General features: G+C 31.9%; 2 pseudogenes; both read left to right on the top strand.

Annotated features, from left to right (window-relative positions):
* LOC128036910 (protein TIC 214-like) overlaps positions 1-5,592 on the top strand; it is a 6,346-nt pseudogene extending 754 nt beyond the window's left edge.
* A 141-nt stretch (positions 5,593-5,733) lies between these two features.
* LOC128036911 (NAD(P)H-quinone oxidoreductase subunit H, chloroplastic-like) lies at positions 5,734-7,264 on the top strand (annotated as a pseudogene).
* The last annotated feature ends 2,736 nt before the right edge of the window (positions 7,265-10,000 follow it).

The following is a 10,000-nucleotide window of genomic DNA, read 5'->3' as shown; positions in this document are numbered from 1 at the left end:
TGGGTAAACCTCATACAATAACTGTCCTAGCTCTACCGTATCTTTTGTTTCATTTCTTCTGGAACAATCACAAAGACTTTTTTGATCATAGACGTCCTACCAGAAATTCAATGCGTAATCTTAGCATTCAATTTGTATTCCTGAATAATCTCATTATTCAATTATTCAACCATTTCATTTTACCAAGTTCAATGTTAGCCAGATTAGTCAACATCTATATGTTTCGATGCAACAACAATATGTTATTTGTAACAAGTAGTTTTGTTGGTTGGTTAATTGGTCATATTTTATTGATGAAATGGGTTGGGTTGGTATTAGTCTGGATACAACAAAATAATTTAATTAGGTCTAATGTACTTATTCGATCTAATAAGTATCTTGTATCAGAATTTAGAAATTCTATGGCTCGAATCTTTAGTATTCTGTTATTTATTACCTGTGTTTACTATTTAGGCAGAATACCGTCACCCATTCTAACTAAGAAACTGAAAGGAATTTCCGAAACGGAAGAAGTGGGGGAAAGTGAGGAAGAAAGAAACATAGAAATAGAAACTATTTCCGAAGGGGGAGGGGCTAACCAGAAACAGGGGACCGAAGAAAATACTTCTTCTTACCTTTTTTCGGAGGAAGAGGTGGATCCGAGCAAAATGGACGAAACAGAAAAGCTACGAGTGACTGGAAAGAAAAAAAAAAAAAGAAAGGGCGAACTCCACTTTGTTTTTAAAGAGACATACTATAAAAATAGACCGGTTTATGAAACTTCTTATCTGGATGGGAATCAAGAAAGTTCGAAGTTAGAAATATTAAAAAAAAAGAAGATAAATATTTATTATGGATTGAAAACCTCTGTGACACTTCTTTTGATTCTAAACGATGGAATCGACCTTTGCGATATATAAAAAATGACCGGGTTGAAAATGCTATAAAAAATGAAATGTCACAATATTTTTTTTATACATGTCAAAGTGATGGAAAAGAAAAAATATCTTTTACGTATCCACCCAGTTTAGCAACTTTGGGGAAATGATACAAAAAAAAATATATTTTTTCACACCAGAAAAATTGTTTTCTGATGAATTGTATACTGATTGGAGTTTTATCAATGAACTAAAAAGAAGAAATTTGAGTAAAGAGTTTATAAAAAGAGTCGAATCTTTAGATAAGGAATCTTTTGATCTGGGCATACTTGAAAAAAGGACTCGATTCTCTAATAATGAAACTAAAAGAGAATACTTGCCTAAACTATATGATCCTTTCTTGCATGGACCCTACCGCGGAAGAATCAAAAAATGGGGTTCTCCTTTAAGCATAAATCAAACTTATAAAAAAAAAAACACGGATCCGTTTTGTATAAATAAGATTCATGCTCTACTTACTACTGATTATCACGAACTTGAACAGACACTAGATACACTCAATAGAAAATCATTAGCAACAGAAAAGAACTCTCTTTATTGACATTGACAGAAGATGAACAGGAAATATCGATTCCGAGGATCGAGTCAAAATTTTGAAATTTTTATTCAATATAGTTATAACTAATCCCAACAATCAAACAATTAGAAAAAAATCTATTGGAATAAAAGAAATAAGTAAAAAAGTTCCTCGATGGTCATACAAATTAATCGACGATTTAGAACAACAGGAGGGCGAAAACGAGGAAAATGTAACAGCAGAGCATGAAATTCGTTCAAGAAAATCCAAGCGCGTCGTGATTTTTACTAATAACCAGGCAAACGCCGATACTTATACTAATACCAAGGATGCTAATGATCCTGATCAAACAGACGAAGTGGCTTTGATACGCTATTCGCAACAATCGGATTTTCGGCGCGACATAATAAAAGGTTCCATGCGTGCCCAAAGGCGTAAAACAATTACTTGGGAGCTGTTTCAAGCAAATGTACATTCCCCCCTTTTTTTGGACAGAGTAGACAAACCACTCTTTTTTTCTTTTGATATTTCTGGACCGCTGAAACGAATATATCGAAATTGGATATGTAAAAACAAAGAATCAAAAATTTATGATTATACAGAAAAAAAGATCGAGAAAAAAGACGAGGCCAAAAGAGAAAAATACAAAAGAGAAGAGAAAATGAGGATAGAAATAGCAGAAGCTTGGGATAGTCTTTTACTTGCTCAAGTAATAAGGGGCTCCGTGTTAATAACCCAATCAATTCTTAGAAAATATATTATATTACCTTCACTGATAATAGTTAAAAACATTGCCCGTATGTTATTATTTCAATTTCCTGAGTGGTCTGAGGATTTAACGGATTGGAATCGAGAAATGCATGTTAAATGCACTTATAATGGTGTTCAATTATCCGAAACAGAATTTCCAAAAAACTGGTTAACAGACGGTATTCAGATAAAGATCCTATTTCCTTTTTGCCTGAAACCTTGGCACAGATTTAAACTACAACCCTCTCATAAAGATCCAATGAAAAAAAAGAAAGGTCAAAAGAATGATTTTTGCTTTTAACAGTTTGGGAATGGAAACTGAACTCCTTTCGGCTCTCCTCGAAAACGGCGTTCGTTTTTTGAGCCTATTTTTAAAGAACTAAAAAAAAAAAGAAAAAAATGGAAAACGAAATGTTTTATAGCTTTAACAATTTTAAAAGAAAAAACGAAATTGTTTCGAAAAGCTTCAAAAGAAACAAAAAAATGGATCACTCAAAGCATTCTATTTCTAAAGGGACTAATAAAAGAACTTTCAAAAATAAATCCAATTCCATTTTTTGGGTTGAGAGAACCATATGAATTAAGCGAAACTAAAAAGGATTCGATAATCAGTAATAAGATGATTCACAAATCATCCCTTCAAATTCAATCTATGGCGTGGACAAATTATTCATTAACAGAAAAAAAAATAAAAGATCTGACTAAGAGAACAAACACAATCAAAAATCAAATACAAAAAATTCTAATTATAAAAGAGAAGAAAACGAATTTCTAACTCAAGAAATAAATAGTAGTTCTAACAAAATAAGTTATCAGGATAAAATAGTAGAATCAGCAAAAAATTTTGGCAAATAGTAAAAAGAAGAAATATTCGATTAATCCGGAAATTCTATTTTTTATAAAATTTTTCATTGAAAAGATATACATGGATATTCTTCTATATATCATTAATATTCCAAGAACCAATACCCAACTTTTTCTTGAATCAACAAAAAAATCATTGAGAACTTCATTCACAATAATAAAGCAAATCAAGAAAGAATTAATAAAACAACTAAAAATACAACTCATTTTATTTCAACTATAAAAACCTCACTTTCTTCACTTTCTAATATTAGTATTAGAAATAAAAATGAAAAAGCTTTTTGTGACTTATCCTCCCTCTCACAAGCATATGTATTTTACAAATTATCACAAACCCAAGTTATTAGTTTTTATAAATTCAAACCTATCCTTCAATATCATGGAACATCTCTTTTTCTTAAAAATGAAATAAAAGATTATTTTGAAGAACAGGGAGTATCTCATTCCAGATTAAGACATCATTATGGGTTAAGACAGAAAATCGTTTGGCATTCTGGAATGAATGAATGGAAAAACTGGTTAAGGAGTCGTTATCAATACGATTTAGTTCAGAATAGATGGCTAAAATTAGTACCAAGACAATGGCGAAATAGAGTCAATCAACACTATCTGGCTCAAAATAAAGATTTAACAAAATGGGATTCAGATGAAAAAGAAAGATTAATTCATTACGAAAAAAAAAATGATTTTCAAGCAAACTCATTACTGACTCAAGAATATAAACTGAATCAAGAACAAAAATATAAAAAATCTAATTTAAAAAAAAACTATGGATATGATTTTTTATCATATAAATCTATTAATTATCAAGATAAGAGGGACCCGTATGCTTATGGATCACCATTCCAAGTAAATAAGAGGGAAGAGAGTTCTTATCATTACAACATGGATAAACAAAATTTTTTTGATACATTGAGGGATATCCCTATCCATAATTATCTAGGAGAAGGCGATATCCTAGATGCTATGGGGAATTTTTCGCACAGAAAGTTTTTTAATTGGAGAATTCTTCATTTTTGTCTTAGAAATAAGGTCGATATTGAGTCCTGGGTCGATACCAGTACAAAGAGTAACAAAAATATTAAGACTGTGGTTAAGAATTATCAACTAATTGATAAAATGGACCTTTTTTATTTCACAATTTATCAAGATCAAGAAAGCAACCCATCCAATAAAAAAGGAAGCCATTTTGATTGGATGGGACTGAATGAAGAAATACTAAGTCATCCTATACCGAATCTAGAACTTTGGTTCTTCCCAGAATTTGTGCTGCTATATAATGCATATAAGGTTAAACCATGGATCATACCAATAAAATTACTTCTTTTCAATTTTAATGGAAATAGGAACATTAATAAAAATATTATTGAAAATAAAAAAAGGGACTCCCTTATAGCACCAAACGAAAAACAAATTATTGGATTAGAGAATCGAAATCAAGAAGAAAAGAACCCATAGGTGAAGGGATCTTGTATCAGATGCACAAAACAAGGAAATTTTAAACCGTTCTCTCAAACCAAGAAAAGATGTTGAAGAAGATTATGATAAATCAGACAAAAAACGTAGAAAGAAAAAGCAATACAAGAGCAACACGGAAGCAGAGCTTGATTTCTTCCTAAAAGGTATTTGCGTTTTCAATTGAGATGGGATGATTTTTAAATCAAAGAATAATCAATAATATCAAAGTATATTGCCTCCTGCTTAGACTGATAAATCCAAACGAAATTGTTATATCCTCTATTCAACGGGGAGAAATGAATCTGGATATTTTGATGATTCAGAAGGATTTAACTCTTAGAGAACTAATGAAAAAAGGAATATTGATTATCGATCCAGTTCGTCTGTTTGGTAAAAAATGATGGACAATTTATTCTATATCAAACTATAAGTATTTTGTTGGTTCATAAAAATAAACACCAAATTAATCAAAGATACCAAGAAAAAAACTATATTGATAAAAATCATTTTTATGAATTTATTGCAAGACATCAAAAAATGACTGAAAATAAAGACAAAAATCATTATGATTTGTTTGTTCCTGAAAATATTTTATCCCCTAACCACCGGCGAGAATTGCGAATTCGAATTTCTTTCAATTCAAGGATAAAATGGTATGTATAGAAATGCAGTATTTTTAAATAATGTAAAAACTGTGGTCAAGTTTTGACTAAAATAAACATCTTGGTAGTGATAAAAAGAAACTAATTAAATTAAAGTTCTTTCTTTGGCCCAATTATCGATTAGAAGATTTAGCTTGTATGAATCGATATTGGTTTAATACTAATAACGGCAGTCGTTTCAGTATGATAAGGATCCGTATGTATCCGCGTCTGAAAATTCGTTAATGGTCCATTTTAATGGTCCATTTTCCCCTATATTATGTATGTATCGTGCCGGGTATATGAAAACAAATAGATGGTCACAAGGATTGTCTTACATTTTATTCTGATACACGATACTAATTTAATGACATACATATCAATTAGATCGACAAATGAATCAACAAAATCCTCTTATTTGAACTCTCAAATTTTCTTTTGTAGAAATCTCTCACTCTTTGTATCCCTATACGAATCAAATCGAAACCCGGATTGATTAATTTTATTTGAAAAAAATGATAAAGTTCATAACGAACTTAAAATCATCGTGTATATCAAAATGACTGGTATTATTATTACTGATCAGTAAAATTCATATTCAAAAAGGGGAAATTTTTTGGTTTTATGGTAAAAAATTCATTCATCTCAGTTATTTTTCAAGAAAAAAAAGAAGAAAACAGGGGGTCTGTTGAATTTCAAATAGTTAGTTTCACCAATAAGATACGAAGACTTACTTCACATTTGGAATTGCACAAAAAAGACTATTTATCTCAGAGAGGTCTACGTAAAATTCTAGGAAAACGTCAACGACTGCTATCTTATTTATCAAAGACAAATAAAATACGTTATAAAGAATTAATTGGTGAGTTGGATATTCGGGAATCAAAAAATCGTTAATTTGCAAATTTTGAATTAGTCGATTTATTAGATTTTCATTTTGATGTACTTGTTTTCGTTTTCAACAATTCATGTAAGAATGAATCGAGGAAAACTTATGAATCTATCAGCTACAGAAAAGACCTTATGATAGTCAATATGGGGCCTCACCACCCATCAATGCATGGTGTTCTTCGTCTCATCGTTACTCTAGATGGTGAAGATGTTGTTGATCAGAACCAATATTAGGTTATTTACACAGAGGAATGGAAAAATTGCGGAAAACCGAACAATTATACAATATTTGCTGTATGTAACGCGTTGGGATTATTTAGCCACTATGTTCACGGAAGCAATAACCGTAAATGGACCAGAACAGTTGGGGAATATTCAAGTCCCTAAAAGGGCCAGCTATATCAGAGTAATTATGTTGGAGTTGAGTTTTATAGCTTCTCATCTATTATGGCTTGGACCTTTATGGCAGATATTGGTGCACAGGATCTCTTTTTCTATATTTTCAGAGAAAGAGAATTAGTATATGATCTATTCAAGCTGCCACCGGTATGAGAATGATGGCAATTATTTTCGTATCGGAGGAGTGGCGGCCGATCTACCTTACGGCTGGATAGATAAATGTTTGGATTTCTGTGATTATTTTTAACAGGAATTGTTGAATATCAAAACTTATTACGCGAAATCCTATTTTTAACGAGTTGAAGGATAGGCGTTATAAAGAAGCAATAAATTGGGGTTTATCCGGCCCAATGCTACGAGCATCTGGAATCAAATGGGATCTTCGGAAAGTTGATCATTATGAGTGTTACGACGAATTTGATTGGGAACCAGTGGCAAAAAGAAGGAGATTCATTAGCTCGTTATTTAGTCCGAATCAGTGAAATGACGGAATCTATAAAATAATTCAACAGGCCCTGAAGGAATTCCGGTGGTCCCTATGAGAATTTAGAAACTGATGCTTTGATCGAGAAAGGATCCAGAATGGAATGATTTTGAATATCGATTCATTAGTAAAAATTCCCACATTTTACAAGAACTTTAAGAGAATGGAAGCCCCAAAGGGAGAATTAGAATTTTTCTGATAGGGGATCAAAGCGGTTTTCCTTGAGATGGAAAATTCGCCGGTTTTATCAATTTGCAAATTCTTCAGTTAGTTAAAAGAATGAAATTGGCTGATATTATGACGATACTAGGTAGATATCATTATGGGAGAAGTGGATCGTTGAAATGATAAGATAGAAGTAGAAGATATCAATTCCTTTTACACATTGGAATCTTTTAAAAGAGGTCTATGGGATCATATGGATGTTGGTCCCTATTTTGACTCTTGTTTTGGGAATCACAATAGGTGTACTAGTAATTGTATGGTTAGAAAGAGAAATATCTGCAGCAATACAACAACGTATTGGGCCTGAATACGCCGGTCCTTTGGGCATTCTTCAAGCCTAGCAGATGGAACAAAACTGCTTTTCAAAGAAAATATTCTTCCATCTATACTCGTTTATTTAGTATTGACCGGCTATAGCAGTCATATCAATTTTACTAAGTTTTCAGTAATCGTTTTAATCTTTTTAATATATTATTTGCTAATTTTCAGATATGATCAAATAATAAATATTCCTTTTAGGTGGTCAGAGCTGCTGCTCAATCGATTAGTTATGAAATACCATTAACTCTATGTGTTTTATCAATATCTCTACGTGCGATTCGTTGAAATAGAAACTTTTATTTTACCTATTCCTTTCGTTCTAGAAAATAAGTTGAGTTGATAAATTAGATAGTTATATGAGTGAAAGAAAGCAGCTTATAAATTCGCAGTAAATTAAACAAAAAAATGGAATCTCATTTCCTATGTACAAGAGGTAAGTGGAAGAAAACGTAAGCGGAAGAAGTCTTTACCCCAAGACGGGTTGATTAGTCAATCTAGCTTGAAGCGGGCTCAAAAGATCAACCGTATAGAGTTTTCGCTATCCTTTGTATGGATTCCCATACATGTATTGCTAAACAAACGGGGGATTGAACAAAAAACGAGTGGATGGTTAGGAACACCAAAATACATAAAGGATTGGTAATGGAGATTATGTAAATTATATAAAAAGAGACTTCTGGATAACATAAAAAGAATACTAATTGGGGCTTTAAATTCGTAGAAATGACTAGGCAGTACTCCCCATGATTCCGGTCCAGAGTATCCTCCTATCTGCCGATTAAAGTAATGACTATCAGGAACGAAATAATCCTTTACTATTTTTTAGTTTAAGCCCCATTCGTGATTTTATCAGATCCGAAAGCAGAATAGGAACGAAAAGAAACAATAAAGAATAAAAAAGAAATCTTTTTTTTTTCTTTCTTTCATAGATATAGAGAGATCTAATCCGTGTCATGATTTATGAGCTAATGGAATGTTTCATTTTTTTCGTAATAGAAAACAATGGGTTGAAATATCTATTGATATTCTACAAGAAGTATTTTATTGAAGGCTTAAGTTATTACTCAACTTGAAATTATGAACGGGCGAGATCAATTCAGAAGCATTTATTTTTTATTCTTCAGAATATAGCAGACAGAATTCCATTGGTATAATTTTGGACCTTCCAATCTATTTTTTCTCTATCTATTCTACAACCATACGAAGATAAATAATACTGATTCGGTCCTAAAATTTATTTGTGACCCACGAGGAGCCGTATGAGGTGAAAATCTCATGTACGGTTTTGGACTAGCGATGTAAACAGTGATGGTATCATCGACTATAATTATCTAACAGTTCAAGTACAGTTGATATAGTTGAGGCGCAATCAAAATATGGTTTTTGGGGATGGAATTTGTGGCGTCAGCCAATAGGGTTTATCGTTTTTCTAATTTTCTTCTAGCAGAATTGAGAGATTACCTTTGATTTACCAGAAGCGGAGGAAGAATTAGTAGCAGGGTATCAAACCGAATATTCAGGTATCAAATTTGGTTTATTTTACGTTGCTTCCTATCTAAATCTATTACTTTCGTTATTTGTAACAGTTCTTTACTTGGGGGGTTGGAATATTTCCATTCCGTATGTATTCGTCCCTGAGCTATTTGAAATAAATAAAATAAATGGAATCATTGGAACGACAATTGGTATCTTTATTACATTAGCTAAAACTTATTTGTTTTTGTTTATTTCTATCGCAACACGATGGACTTTACCTAGGTTAAGAATGGACCAATTATTAAATCTCGGGTGGAAATTTCTTTACCCATTTCTCTGGGTAATCTATTATTAACAACTTCTTTCCAACTTCTTTCACTGTAAAGAAAAAAAGAATATGAGATTCATGACTTGGTTCAAACAAGAGAAAGAAACAAACATAAAATTATTCATAGATATTCACGATATGTTCCCTATGGTAACCGGGTTCATGAATTATGGCCACCAAACAGTCCGAGCAGCAAGGTACATTGGTCAAGGTTTCATGATTACCTTATCCCACGCAAATCGTTTACCCGTAACTATTCAATATCCTTATGAAAAATTAATCACATCAGAGCGTTTCCGCGGACGAATCCATTTTGAATTTGATAAATGCATTGCTTGTGAAGTATGTGTTCGTGTATGCCCTATAGATCTACCCGTTGTTGATTGGAAATTTGAAACGGATATTCGAAAAAAACGATTGCTTAATTACAGTATTGATTTCGGAATTTGTATATTTTGTGGTAACTGCGTTGAGTATTGTCCAACAAATTGCTTATCAATGACTGAAGAATATGAACTTTCTACTTACGACCGTCACGAATTGAATTATAATCAAATTGCTTTGGGCCGTTTACCAATGTCAGTAATTGACGATTATACAATTCGAACAATTTTGAATTCAATTCAAAGAAAAACTCAGTAAGTAAACCTCCTGTTCTATTAAAGTAAAGAGAAATTTCCCATTCATTCTTTAAGGTTCCGTTTTGTTAAGTTAAAAGACTGGTTGGTT

This window comes from Gossypium raimondii, unplaced genomic scaffold (assembly GCF_025698545.1).
Source record: "Gossypium raimondii isolate GPD5lz unplaced genomic scaffold, ASM2569854v1 Contig00082, whole genome shotgun sequence".
NCBI classification, from domain to species: Eukaryota; Viridiplantae; Streptophyta; class Magnoliopsida; order Malvales; family Malvaceae; genus Gossypium; species Gossypium raimondii.
The sequence above is the reverse complement of the archived record's forward strand: the minus strand, read 5'-3'. Positions and strand labels throughout refer to the sequence as shown.